Raw genomic sequence first — 15,406 nt, 5'->3', positions numbered from 1 at the left:
TGACTGGGGAGGCATGACAGTCATGGCAGAAGGCAAGGAGAAGCAAGTCACATCTTACATGGATGGCAGCAGGGAGAGAGAGAGCTTGTGCAGGGAAACTCCTGATTTTAAAACCATCAGATCTCATGAGACTTGTTCACTATCACGAGAACAGCACAGGAAAGACCCAACCCCATGATTCAACTACACTCCACCAGGTTCCTTACATGACACATGGGAATTGTGGAGTTACAATTCAAGATGAAATTTGGGTGGGGACACAGCCAAACCATATCATTTCACCCCTGGTCCCTCACAAATCTCATGTCCTCACATTTCAAAACCAATCATGTCCTCCCAACAGTCCCCTAAAGTCTCAACTCATTTCAGCACTAACTCAAAAGTCCACAGTCCCAAGTCTAACCTGAGACAAGGCAGGTCCCTTCCACATATAAGCTGTAAAATCAAAAGCAAGTTAGTTATTTCCCAGATACAATGTACTTACAGGCTCAACACCATATAGAAGCTGCCAAGTCTTGGGTCTTGCACCCTCTGAAGCCACAGCTTGAGCTCTACATTTGCCCCTTTCAGCACAGCTGGAGCAGCTGGATCACAGGGCACAAAGTCCCTAGGCTGCACACAGGACAGGGACCCTAGGCCTGGCCCACAAAAACCACTCCTCTTAGGCCTCTGGGCCTGTGATAGGAAGGGCTGCCTGTGAAGACCTCTGAGTTGCCAGAGGTGTATGTGGCATTTTCCCCATTGTCTTGGGGATTAACATTTGACTTCCTTACTTATGCACATTTCTGTAGGCAGCTTGAATTTCTCCTCAGAAATGGGATTTTCTTTTCCATTGTACTGTCAGGCTATACATTTTCTGAACTTTTATGCTCTGTTTCCTTTTAAAACTGAATGCCTTTTTTTTTTTAGACAGAGTTTTGCTGTTGTTACCCAGACTGGAGTGCAATGGCATGATCTCGGCTCACCGCAACCTCGGCCTCCTGGGTTCAGGCAATTCTCCTGCCTCAGCCTCCCGAGTAGCTGGGATTACAGGCACGCACCACCGTGCCCAGCTTATTTTTTGTATTTTTAGTAGAGATGGGGTTTCACCATGTTGACCAGGATGGTCTCAATCTCTTGACCTCGTGATCCACCCACCTCGGCCTCCCAAAGTGCTGGGATTATTGGCATGAGCCACCGCGCCCGGACTAAAACTGAATGCTTTTAACATTGGGTGGGGACACAGCCAAACCATATCAGAACTACAGTACAGAGCTGCTTAAAGGACTCAGTAAGATAATACATAAATAAAAGAACAGATGGTAACATTTGGTAAGTACCCAATGAACGTGAACTACTTTCATTTCTTGGTGTTTCAGGGCCAGACTGGGAGAACAGAAGTCCATATCACTATGGAATACATATGGTCACTCTAATACTTCATAAATGACTAAAATGTCCTTAATATGGAGTTGCCAGGGCCTTCTTTTAGTTGTGGGACCTGGAGGCCCAGTACGTTTCCTCCCTGCCATTTTTCTGATCATCTTGACCTTAGAACAGGGCACTGGTGCTATTTTCCCCTTTAAGCAGGGAAGCTTGGCTGGCAAGGTAGGGAATATGTTGGTATGTATGAGAGAGAGCCGGAGAAAGAAGACCAATAACTTCATTTGAGCCCTTAACCACTCTTAGACAAAAGGCAGCTTGATCCCCTGGCTTCCCATTGTAGGAGTCAGTAGATTTTACTTTGCTTTAATCAAATCCAGGTGGTACTTCTGTGAAAATTTAAATAGCCAGGCAGATACAACCCTTCAGCTTCATGAAGGACTTAGTAGATAAATCTTACTCTCCTCTAACTTTTGACATATTCTCTCTCTCAGCCCTGATGCCTCACTGATATGGATTGGATTTATGTCCCCACCCAAATCTCGTGTCCAGTTGTAATCCCCAGTGTTGCAGAGGGGCCTGGTAGGAGGTGACTGGATCATGGGAACAGAATACCCCCTTGCTGTTCTCATGACAGTGAGTGAGTTCCCATGAGATCTGGTTGTTTAAAAGTGTCTAACCACCTCCACCTTTGCTCTCTTCCTCCTGCTCCAGCCATGTAGGACGTGCTTACTTCCCATTCACATTCTGCCATGATTGTAAGTTTCCTGAGGCCTCCCAGCCATGCTTCCTGTACAGTCTATGGAACCATAAGCCAATTAAACCAGTCTCAGGTAATGCTTTCTAGCAATCTGGGAACAGACCAATACAGCAGCTCACTTCTTTCTTTCATCCATTCATTCACTTCATCAGTTCTTATTGAGTACCCTGTGGTAACATGACTTACATTGCTTCTGCACAGGCTATGACATTAGCTTCATGGTCTCACTTCATCACTGTGAATGTCTCTCAGCCTCAGTACAATGATGCTTTACTGTGAATCTCTCTTGTCCTCAGTAGAATGATGCTTCACATCTTTAACTCCCAGGAATGTGTGGTGAGCAAATAAAAGCCATAGTCTGAAAACCCTGAAGTGTTCTATAAACACGGGATGATATCTGTATGTTCTGGTAATATGAGCAGGAAACAAGACTTCTGCAGTACTGTAAATGTGGGTTTTATGCTCCTTTAGGGAGCAGGTACAATATAATGGTTAGTTAAAATGTCTGCGGTAAATTAGACTTACCACAAGATTCCACATGTGAATTAGCAGAGTGGCACATGGTAATAAACATGTAAATCTGAAGTTGTCTATTGATTATGTGAATTTTTTCATAGACTTTCTAAAGTCTTGAAGGAATTATTTTAAAAGCAGAATAAAGTGATAGTAGGACATTTCATGCCCTTATAAGGCGGAACATGGAAAACATAATAATACGTTGAAAATGGAGTTTCTAATCACTATGTACTTGACGGTGCTAAGTACTGTATATGACGTTTTCAGTTCAATTGCGTACCACCCCATAAGTTTTTATCATTTTATAGTGGAGTAAACGGAGGCTCACAGAAGTTACATATCTAGCCCCGAATCATAGTGCCAGTAGGTGAAAGGCCAAGTTTACAGTAAAGTTGGCTTTCTTAATAGTTGTTGCTGGAGAAGGCTTTGCAGTAGGTATAACAACTGAGGCAGATATTTTAGAGAAGAAAGAAGTTGGACATGGAAAGATGGAAGCAAAGAATGGCTGTTGGCAATAAAACGAGCAAGAGTAGGTGAGACATAGATTTGGAGAGCAGGATGCTTGAAGGGGAAACAGAAAGCAAAATTGATTTGGAATAAGCTTTTTAACAAAGCAGTTTGAAGACAGATTGTGGAAGAATTTGAATGCAGGGTCAAGAGTCTAAAATTATTTTGTAGGCAACAGGAAGAAACCGAAAGGTAACGCCATGATATGACATCATCAGAATGCCCTAAGGTGGCCATTCTACTGTCCTTGTGCAGAGCAGACAGAAGAGAATAATCTTGGGTCAGGGAGGCTAAGCAGGAAGCTATCCCAGCAGGGCAACAAGACAGACTTCATGTCTACAAGTAAAATCTTCAGCGGAAATTTGATTGTTAATACCAAGGAGCCTTTTTTCTGATGACCTATTCAAGTTGTTTTGGTTTTGTTTGTTGGCTTCAATTTCACAGAGAATTGACTCTCTGGCTTAAAATCTAATAAAGCATGCGATTCTCTTCCACACTTCACAAACACATAGGCAGAGGAAAGACTACCCTCCCTGCAGCTTCTTGAAATTTCCTCATCCAAAGGCTCCCTCTCCTTGCCAAGAATGTGCATGATTTGAGCCAGCCGGTTCTGGCAACGTTCCCTTAATCCTTCTCCCAGAACCCCACCCCCACCGCCTCTTACAGGAGCCATAGCTCCCATCCAGTGTTAGAAAACCTGCTGACAACTCCCAGCCTCCCATCTGATCCCATTCCCTCCCAGTTCAACAAGTTTGGCCTTTTAGTTGAAAACTGGATATTTTGGACTTTGAAGCCAACATGCTCTATTTCTTCTGATGGCCTCTCCAGTGTGGAGGGAAATAGACTGGTCTTTGTTGCTCTGTACCCAGGAGAAGATTACAGGCAGTGCCCAAAGCTGGGGGTGGGGTGGGTGGCAGGAGGTGAGGTCTGGTCAGTTGACTTAGCATAAGGCTTGTATTGTCCTAAAGGCTTCTTTTAGAGAAACAAAAGTCTTCAAGGGGCTGAGCTGCCTAGTTGGTCTCAGAGCCTGCCTGATTATCCATTGCTTTTTCATGAATGTTCTTCCTTCTAGATCCCTCTTGGGCTTTGAACATAACTACAATAGTGGGATGCAAAGTGGCATCTTCTTCACAGGGGACATTTTGTGAAATAAAAGGTAAAGCAGAAAGACCTGGAGAATCTAAGGCTATGCATGTAGGTAGCTGATTTGACAAAGATGGGAACTGGGAACACGGAAAAGCCACCATTAGATAACAAGCATTCATGAAAGACCCGCTATGGAGCACATGAGGTACTAGGCATAACTTCAGTCTGAATCCAAGACCACCTCCTTCTGAACTCCATATTCTCTCCACTAACTCAGTGTTTTCTGTTTATTTTTGTTTAGCAGCAAAGTGCCGTTTTTAAATGAAATCTTACGTAGAGTGCAAATATGCAAACTATGACTAAAACTCTAAGTAACATGCTAATAGAAACATAATCTAATTGTTTTAATTTGTGTCATATTTTTAAAGACCATCATTGAAACCAATGAGTCATGAGGGCACGAAGAACAGTAACAGTTTTCTGTTAGCTGCAGTATTTACGTTATTTTTGAATTCTGTTTGTGTTGCATGGAATCGAACGAACTCCTTTTCTATGCAGATAAACAGCTGCAAAGAGTGGGCCATCTTAAACAGTTCCTCTTGGAGTCTCAGTATACTTGTTCATTAGCAAAACTAGTCCAAACGTTATTAAACTAAATAGCTATTAACATTGTACTATGATTTTGCATTCCTTATCATAAACTTAAATGTCCAAGTCGGACTGGTAGCCTGTAATGTCTCGTCAGTTAAGAAATTGTCTGTGTTGGAATTATGGTCATGACTTCACGTCATTTGTTTCAGTTTTGTTTGTCTGGTACATAATCTTGCATAGGGTTATTGCATCAATGTTTGTATAGACACAATTTTAGACGATAGGATCTAATTAAACCTGAATTGAAAAAATTAAAATGAACAAACATTAAAAAACGAGACTTTTTAAGTCAGGAACACATTCAAAAAAAAGTTCAAATACACAAATCAAGATGTCAGGAAAGCTTCATCATGAGGCTTTCCCCAAAGTAACATAATCTGGCGATCCAAAGTCACTCACTGGTGGCTCAGTTAAAATTTAATCTGTAAGACATTTAAATATGTGTTGTATATTAGTCCATTTTCATGCTGCTGATAAAGACACACCAAAGACTGGGAAGAAAAAGAGGTTAAATTGGACTTTCAGATCCACATGGCTGGGGGAGTCTCAGAATCATGGCAGGAGGTGAAAGGCATTTCTTACATGGCACCGATAAGAGAAAAATGAGGAAGATGCAAAAGCGGGAACTCCTGATAAACTGATCAGATCTCACGAGACTTATTCACTACCACAAGAGCAGCATGGGGGAAACTGCTCCCATGATTCAATTATCTCCCACAGGGTCCCTCCCACAGTATGTGGGAATTATGGGAGTACAATTCAAGATGAGATTTGGGTGGGGACGCAGAGCCAAAGCATCATGTTGTTTTTATATGAACAGTTTTAACAGTAATTAAAAATGTATAAGAAAAATAATTAAAGAATTTTGAAAAAATTCCTATAGTATTTTTAAAACACTTCCCTATATCCCAAAAGTCTCTCTTATAGTCTCCAAACTGCTTTTAAAGACAAGGATAAGCAGGAGACCTAGACACGGCTGCTTTTAAGTGTAGCTCTGAAAACATGAGCACTCATTTAACCATCGGTTTCTGAACAATCTGTTCAAGAGCCTTACATCATGACAAAGGGCCACATTGATGCAGAGGTGAGTGACCTTGTTGTCTTGGAGCTTAGAGTCTGGATTCACTGAGTCAATAATCACTTCCTGAGCACCTATCATGTGCTAAACTACATACTTTAGATTTGGCCAGTTGGAGGCCTCTCAAAGAACGTAATACTCAATTTTTCACACATACCACACATACACACATGTGTATCTTTTTATTATGACATCTTTTAAGCATACACAAAGTTTAAGGAATAATATAATGAATCCCCAGTTACCACCAATTTGATAGTATTTATGGTGTTTAGTATTTTGACAACCTTGTTTTATTTATCTGCATTTTCTTTCCTCTTCCCCTTCCCTTTCTCCTTCTCCTTCCCCTTCCCTTCCTTCTTTTCATTCGTTTTCTTTTTTGAGACAGTGTCTCACTCTATCACCCAGGCTAGAGTGCAGTGGCATGAACACAGCTCACTGCAGCCACGACTTCCTGGGCTCAAGTGATCTTCCCACCTCAGCCTCCCAAGTAGCAGGTAACAAAGGTGCATGCTACCACACTGGGCTACTTTTATTGTTTTAAGAGATGGGGTCTTGCCATATTGCCAGACTAGTCTCAGACTCCTGGGCTCAATCAGTGCTCCTGGCTCAAACCTCCTAAAGTGTTGGGATTACAGATTTGAGCCACCGTATCCAGCCTTTGTTATATTTTCTATACCATTTTGTTGATGTTGTTAGAATATGTTCTCTCAAATCCAAGACATCATATCATTTCTCCCATAAACACTTCAGCATTTCTAACAAATAAAGATTTAAAAACACCAAGAAATTCACTAAAGCATTAACACATCTTAAAAATGAACAAGTAGGCTGGGCTAGGTGGCTTACACCTGTAATTCCAGCACTTTGGGAGGCTGAGGCAGGCAGATCATGAGGTCAGGAATTCAACACCATCCTGGCCAACATAATGAAATCCTGTCTCTACTAAAAATACAAAAATTAGCTGGGTGTGATGGCACGTGCCTGTAGACCCAGCTACTCGGGAGGCTGAGGCAGGAGAATTGCTTGAACATAGAAGGCGGAGGTTGCAGTGTGCCAAGATCGTGCCATTGCACTCCAGCCTGGGCAACAAAGTGAGACTTTGTCTAAAAAAAAAAAAAGAAGTAATATTTAATAATTTTCAACACCAAAACTATTGTCAAATTTTCCCTTATTTTCTCAGCAGTATCTCCTTTAAGTTGGCCTAATCAGATAAAATAAGAATACAGAATTTAAACTGAGATTCTAAATGGCAAGGAAGAAGAAGCACAAGACATAGGAAAAGTCCACCAAAACCCCAGGAGAAGCCAGTGGCAAGGCCTGAGGTGGGTGCTCACTTGGTGTGTGTGGCACCAAAAGAAGGCCAACGTGGCTCCAGCACATTTACAGAAACCTGACCCACAGTGAAAAATGTCAACCCTAAAGCCAGAGCCATTAATTCTTCATGGTGAGAATATAATCAGTATTACAAATAGCTTAAGGTCAAGGTCAAGGATACTGGCATGGATAACAAAGGGGTACAAATTGCAGAAGACAAAGACAATGGTGTGAGCCTCTCAGAGACTTTGAGAAGTAAGAATTCCAAGTAAATCTTCCAAGAAAGACTTCCTAGATGGGGTCTTGAAGTTGTACAAGGACTTTAATTCAGTTCTGCAACCATATGTTTATGCAGAGGGTATAAATTTCATTATCTTGATGGTTCTGGCAAGTCAAGTCAATGAGTAAAGGAGACCGAGGGTAAACAGATTCTCTCTATAGCCTCCGAATGTCCCCCACCAACACCTTAATTTTGAATTCCTAATCTCCAGAATTGTGAGAGAATACATTTCTGCTGCTTTAAGCCACTGTGTCTGTAATCACCTGTTATGGCAGCTATGAGAAACTAATACATCCTTCTCACAGTGTTGTGTGGATTAAATGGCACATGGTAAGGACTAGGTGGAGTTAAATCTTCTCTCCATCTATTTCTTTCCTGTGAAATGATGTGAGTACCACTCACCTGGAAACATGGCTGGTCACATGCAGAGAAGGATTTGCCCTGAAGGTAAGAAAAAGATATTTCTCATGTCATCTGTTTTTGCAGAAATTAAAAAAGGATGATACCTTAGGATTTTCATTCCCAGAGAACCTTCAAGCTATACAAGCCTCAGGCTTCACAAGCTGGATCTATCTCTGGTTGTTGGTCATGTGGACTGAAAATCTGTACTCCTCAGCAGGTCATCAAGTGGATACGTACCATGTACCTCCTCCATGCCAGGCATTGTGAGGCTCCCTGGAAGGGGAGGGAAGAGAAAGAAAATGTGGTTCTTCAAATACACTGTAACTTCTGCCCCATCTCTAAAAGATGGGACTTGTTTATATCCTGTTTCGTTCCACCAAAGTTTTGATGTGGTCACAGGAAACAAACTCAATAAAACTATAAACATTAAAAAAAAAAAAAAACTGGAGTCAGTAAAAATACCAGAGGTAGGACATAGGTTTTGTGGATGCAGCCAGTTACCTTGGTCCTATTGTCTGTGAGGATGAATAGGAAATCGTCAAGGTTGGGAATTATACTACAGAGAGCAAGAGCACTACAGTCACTGACAGGTCCACAGCAGCTGGAATATCACTCAGAGGGACACACTGCAGTCACCAGGTCAGCAAAGTGGTCAAGGGCAAGGTCACATAGACTATGGATACCTTGCTATAGAACTTGGACTTTACATGTTAGCAACTGGGAGTCACCCAGGTGTCTGTAAGAACAGCGGCGATGTAGGGTCACTCACAAGACTACTTGTGTTACGTGATTTCAAGCCATTCAGAAGTCCTCAGTCCTCCATGTATGCCTTTTCCTATATCTGACTGTCTGTCTGCACCTGGCAACAGATCCTTCTTTCCTAGCTTCCAAGGGATCACATGACCCAAGATTGGCCATTTTTCCCTCTTGGGAATTTGGATACTGAGGCCCACAGATGTGGCAGAAATGGATGGTAGAGCTGTGTACTGCGATTGCAGTTTCAGGAGAGAAGTTTCACCTATCCTTATTGTTGAGACCCCCAGAGCTGCACAGTTCATATTTTTCCTGAATCTTAGTTGTTGATTCCTTATTTCTGTATGATTCCCCTGTTGTGTTTGGCTATTTTGGCATTGCTATAAAGAAATAACTGAGGCTGAGTAAATTTTAAAGAACAGAGGTTTCATTGGCTCATAGTTCTGCAGGTTTACAAGATACATGGTACTGGCATCTGCTCAGGAAACTTACCATCATGGTGGAAGTTGAAGAGGCAGTACACATGTCACACGGTGAGAGCAGGAGTAAAAGAAAGATAAGGGAGAGGTACCAGACTGTTTTAAATAGAACTGAGCGACACCTCACTTATCACCAAGGAGATGGTGTTAAACCCTTCATGAGGGATTTGTTCCAATGGTTCACTCACCTCCCACCAAACCCCACCACCAACACTGGGAACATGTGAAAAGAGATTTTGAGGAGATGAAGATCCAAACCATATTACCTGTGTTCTTCAAACAGATTCATTTTGTGCTAAAGTGAGTTGGAGGTAATTTCTGTTTCTTGCAATCAATACTTGGCAGCTGTACGCCAAACCCTAATCCCTAATCTCTCCATATGACTGCCTAATATAGACCATTTATTAGCTTTAGGTTTTATCCCTTACGAGTAAGAAAAGTGACTCTGGGAAGAGAAGACTGTAAATTCTAAGAAGTCATTTACATGTTAGTATGAATTAATATTATCCTTTCTTAAAGAAGTATTTTGAGAGTACAGAAAATGGAGGGTAGGGAGAATGTATCATTGAGCAAGAAAGAGAAAACAGAGGTTCTGGGAAGCCCATTTAACAGATTCTAGAGTTCTATCTCACGTTAAACTCATCTTCCTCTTACCGTTCTCTCTCTTATTTCCCTACTCTTGACAACATGTTCTTTTCAGCCTACTGGACATCTCTAAGAAATTCTGGGACTTGTTGATGGTCACTAAGAGAAGCCAACATTTCAAATAATTCAGACTTTCATGAACAGGGCCCACTGCTCTCCTGTCTCTACAGGTGGCCATGAGGCATATGCAGGACCCAGGTACAGAAAGCAGCTGTCCCTCTCAGCAGTCAATCCCTTTGAAGATTAGTGTTTACCCGAAGCTAAATTCAACTTCATGTATAGTTTACCTATTGGCTAGAAGTTTTTCTTCTGAAACCAATGTGCTTTATGATCAACATATCGGCCTTCAGACACTGGAAAACAACTGGAACATAAAGATTTCACTGAGCAAAATGTATCCAGGTCTCACAGGCACACATTTAGATTTGTTGATGGGCTTCCCATGCTGGGTTATTTCTCCATCTTGTCATTGTCTCTTTGAAAATGTAAGGCCCGAACTGGGCATGGAATGAACTCCAGATACAGTCAAATCAGTGCCGAAGAATGCAGGCCTATAACCTCCCTTGATCTGGAACTTAAACTTCTGTGAAATTGTATGAGATTGTATAACATTTTGTTAGCTCTCTGAATCATTGGTTTGTTGCAAGCTGTTTATTCAGATGAAAGATAATTATGGAGTTAAGAATGGAAAGTAGAAAGAAGTCACAGAGGTTTATCTACTTGCTAAGGTATGTTGACTTTTACCTGTGGATGACGAAAAGCCTGTCTGTAGCTAGAACAGGTCACATCTGTCCTAAGTGCTATATTTCTAATTCAGTTTTTTAACCCAAATATAGGACTTCTCTTTTGCCCTGCATATCCTGGATTGGGGCTGCTCCCTCTGTGGTTTGACCCAGTGGGAGCTCCTTGCTACGGAGGTGCTGGATCATGAAGGAAGTTGTCTTCCTCCCTCCAAGGAGGTTCCCATTTCTTTTTTTTAAGCGTAGCTCTCTACCCCCACCCCCACCCCTGCCCATCTTGGAAGTATTTGAGAAAGATAGTGGTTGATTGCATCAAGAAATGTGAGGTCAGAGAAGTGGCCATTGGATCTGGCAAGCCCAAGGTCACTGGTGACCTTGAAAAGCGAAGTTCCTGTGGAGTGAAGGGGGATGAAACCTCTTTATATCCACCACCACCACCACCACCACCACCACCTTGATTTGGACACTTTTCATCTAGCTCCTGGGTGACCTCCCTCTCCTAATCCCCCTCATCAACCCATCCTGATATCGCCACCATCCTGGGCACAGACCCAGACATAACTGTTTCCTACTTACATCTTTGGTGCCGCATTTTCTTGATGACAAGACCTTTCACAATCAAGTCCCCATAACCTTTCTTGCCCTGTCTCTGACAGCTCGTCAACAAATCTCAATGTGTGCCTGAGACCGAGATAGTTACTCTGGACTATGTCTTGTTTCTCAAGTCGTGTGCCTGCTACCTCTGTGGTTTAATCATTTAGTTCCTTTTCGCAGCAGGCAGTTTTTCTAAGACTTTGCTCATGGAACCATTTAGAATCTCCCCAAACTGCCCCTGCCTCTCCTTCTTCTGCTTACTTGGCAGAGTAGGGAGAGGTGGCAAGCTGAGATATGGGGGAACCTCACTTATAATTCTGGTTCTGCCACTTGAGTAAAGCCCTTCTTTGCTCTGGGCCCCAATGTCCTACTCTCTGAAATGAGGGGGTTTGACTGCAGTGGTTTTAAGGGCTCTTTCATCTGGAATGTTCTCTGATTCCAAGGTCAGTGGTATAGATTACATGCGGGACACCTACCACCAAAACTGCAGAAAGAGGGGCTATTCAACTCTGTTAATTAGAAACCAACCTGGTCTTTGGCTAAATGGAGAAGAAGGTGGTGGTGGGGGCTTCTATGGGGAATCTGCTTTGCTGACTGGCTGTCCACACCTAGGTCAGAGGAAATGCATCTGACAGGTAAACTTGGCCAGTGTTCAGGATTGGCCAATGGACGCTCACTGAGTCAGCATGGCCAGTTTCAGGTTTCAAATACTTCAAATTCCCAAAGCTTTGGGGACTGAAATAGAATTTTATTTTAAACCATTGTTATGTGACGGTAAAAGTGTTCCTCATTTTGAGATGCCTAGTGATGACTCGTTTTATTTTTACACTCACCATTTCCTCTTGAAGAAATTAAACAAATAAACAGATGCCACCCTCTCTCCCTCTTCTCTTTTTTGGCTTAGGTCCTCCGACAATGCAGTGCTTTCTGTACCATCTGCTGGCTCTGCAAAGGTAATTAACAAATGCATACTATTCCCAGATGAGGCTGGCTTAGAAAGGACAAACCACGCCAGGAAAACGGAGAGGAACAAAGTAAAATCATGGCAGACAAACAAGGCTGCTGCAGTCCTGGCTGTCAGTGGAGTGTGTTGTTAGAGCTTCTTGTTGAATTATAACATCTAAAAATGAATTCAAACAGATTCAACCAAGGACATAGAATTTCACCCCTGCTGGGAGCCTTAAAGAAAGGGTGAAGAAAATTGTAGGGTGCTGAGTATTTTCTGACTCCCAGATCTTATATGCTGTATTTATAGTAATTTTTAAAAAAGGAGAAATAAAAACTAATGCCAATGAAAGCTCACAATAAAAGGTTGTGTGGGACATTGGACTTTCGATCAGAGGCAGGCAGATTCTGTCTTTTACTAACTCTCTGGTGTTCAATATGTCATTTAACTCCCCGGAGCCTAATCCCCACACCTGTAGGTTGGGAACAATAATAACCCCAAAACTTCAGGGCCATTGTAATAATCAGTGAAACACAAATTTAGGTCAGATATTGTATCCAGCGACAGGCTAGTACGAAGCCCATCCTAAGTAGTAGTTGTTAACATTCTCCTTATCAGGTGAGGATTCATGACAGATGGCCTCATCCACCCTTAGCGGCAGGGAAGTAATAACCCTTCTAGCAAGATTCACGTTCTAAAAGCAGCGGAAGCATTGGAAATAAAGTGAGAGAACAGAGGGGTTGACTTTACCGAAAAAGTAAGACCTAAAAATGTGTTCGGGGGCAGAAGGCATAATTATAGCCGCTACATATTTAAAATACAGAAATCCCAACAAAGTAAGTGTTCATTCAGATTAAGATTTACGGCTTTAAATAGGAGCTATGTGGTGGAAATATAAAACGTGAAAAAAATAAAAATATAAAGATACGTTGTAATAAGATCAAAATGTTAATTGCAGAAATAGAGAACCATCTTCCTGAGAATGAGGATGTCCTTACTTGGCATGTTTAAAGTCAGAGAGCACCAAATGGAAGATGGCTCTCGGAAGACAGAGACTGCCGTGATGATGATGGTGATAGTAATAGTGATTGCTTCTTTCTTCTCTTTGCGGGTGTGGTCAAGGCTCAGGAACCTGTTTCTGGTTTCCCAGAGGAAAAAAATCCCAGATAATGCTGTTTTATGAGAGTTCCAGTCTTCTAAAGGCAGTCAGAAGGTTGGTGTTTGTTTTTTAACAGCAACAAAAGATGTCTATAGTGAGTAAAATGACAACACCTGTCAATAGTCCACAGTCCCCTCACCGATGGCTGGAACTCAATGTTTATGGAGCAAGTGAATCTTAGTAAATATCAGATTAACCCACACTTGCCACTGGCGCCAGAGCTCTTAAAATGTCAACGTGCCAAGGGACACCTGGCTCATTGCCCTAGCCACCGGCCGGCAGCCCAGCCTAGAGGAACAAAAGACACAGCGATCCTGGTTTATTTGGGGGACTTTATCATCTTTAAACTCAACAGGCTTTAATATTGACATTCTCCCTGGTGATGGCTGGGAATCCTAGCCACAATAACCTAAATGCATACAACTTTTCCTTTGAAATCCAGCTCAGATACTGTCAATCTGTGATGTGTTCCCAGAGACTATTATCAGCGACAGGGAGTTAAATGCTCCTTCCTTTGTTCCATGTTATGTCAGGGACATCCTGATATCATCATTCAGCAGACCAACTTTCTCCTACTAAAACTCACAATTATAGTAGACGGTACCAGGTATGGGTTGGTTAGTAGGACAGGTGTTGGTTCAGAGAGGCTCACATGACACCTTGCCAGTGCTGGGAGGGATCGGGTAGGGGGGACTTGATGGGTTTGGCTATGTCTGTGTTCTTGTTTGCCTGGATGGAGGGTGCAGGAGGTCATTGAAAAGAAAGTTGCAAAGGTAGGATCAGAAAGGGTTCTGCATGGCACATCAGGGAATGTAGACCTTATCTTGTGGGTTCAGGAAGCCATTTAAAAGTTTACAACAGCAGTGACAAGATTATACCTGTGTTGGAGAAGATCCTGGGGTGGATGGATTTGGAAGAAATAAGATAGATGCACGGAGACCCGGGCACTGGTTATTTCAATCATCTCTATGAGAAAGGGGAGGCCCTGAAATGGGGCACCTGCATATGGGTGGGAAGTGAAAGGTCAGTTTGAAAAAAGAGGCATATTTGACCAATTCTAAGGCTAGTTGGCAAAGAAAGGTTTTGAGTTCTGGTGCCATGATTAGAATTCTGACGCCACTCAGTAGCTGAATGGCCTCACGCACATTTCTCTTATGAGCTTCTGTTTTAAAGTCACCAAGGCAGGCTTGTTTTAAAGATTAAATAAAATAAGAAGCATAAGAAGCACTTGCACTGAAAGTGCTCACATGACACCTTGCCAGTGCTGGGAGGGATCGGGTAGTGGGGATTTGAGTTATCTGTGGCCATTTATCTTCATGTCTATAATTCTTCCAGTAAAGAGAGAGAGGTTTAAAGATAGGATAGTACCTCGTTTGCTTCAGCACGTCCAGTGCTTTCTTTGGCACCCTATTCATGTTTCTGGAATTAAACCTAATTATTGAATTTTATCGAGTATATTTCGGGATATGACTAGGAGGAAGAAGGTATCAGGGTGGCAAATACAGGGCTTAGAGAGTCATTCGGCACTTTTCAGAAAGATGGGCTTCCTTGGTACTCACATCCGAATGGTTAGAACAGAGGCTACTGTTTTCTTCCCATCATACAAAAGGGAGATTAAGTTCTGACAGATGAAGTGATTGTGCACAGTTGTGCTGCTAGATAGTGGCAATGCTGGGAGAGCCTATTGGAATCCCAAGACACAGCTTCTTGGGGTGGGAGCATCTGGCCCAGCAGTATTCTGCAGTTCATGGCACTGCGGAGAAGGCAGACGAGGCAGTGGCTCCTTGAACAATATTCTCGTGGGCAGCGCTTCCCTCTCCACAGAGCCTGGCTGCTGTCTGCAGAACATTCAGATACTGAAATTTGAGTTGGAAATCCTACAAACAGCATCACTGGATGCAAGACAAAGGAAGGGCATTTCTGGAGCACACAGGGGAGAGTGGCCAACACCAAGCCTTCTCTTTGATCATGCCAGCTGAGATCTTCAACTACCAATAACATGGTCTATCATACAATCTGGACCCCTTTCCACCAGCTTTCATCAGCTTTCTTTCCTGTGCCCACCCCAGAAATGGCATTCCAGTATTTTCTGGAGAAAACTCAACTTCCTTGGCCTGACACTGGAGAACTT

At 42.5% G+C, this 15,406-nt stretch overlaps 1 long non-coding RNA gene across 1 annotated transcript in view; it reads left to right on the top strand.

Annotated features, from left to right (window-relative positions):
• The window catches only part of LOC118152105 (uncharacterized), a 35,680-nt gene extending 23,223 nt beyond the window's left edge, over positions 1-12,457 (top strand). The window contains exon 4 of the long non-coding RNA XR_013533302.1: positions 12,075-12,457. This is a non-coding gene — a long non-coding RNA (uncharacterized LOC118152105). The remainder of the gene's footprint in view (positions 1-12,074) is intronic.
• Positions 12,458-15,406: the final 2,949 nt, after the last annotated feature.

This window comes from Callithrix jacchus, chromosome 3 (genome assembly GCF_049354715.1).
Source record: "Callithrix jacchus isolate 240 chromosome 3, calJac240_pri, whole genome shotgun sequence".
Taxonomy (NCBI): Eukaryota; Metazoa; Chordata; class Mammalia; order Primates; family Cebidae; genus Callithrix; species Callithrix jacchus.
Note: the sequence above shows the minus strand (reverse complement) of the source record. Positions and strands in the feature narration are given on the sequence as shown.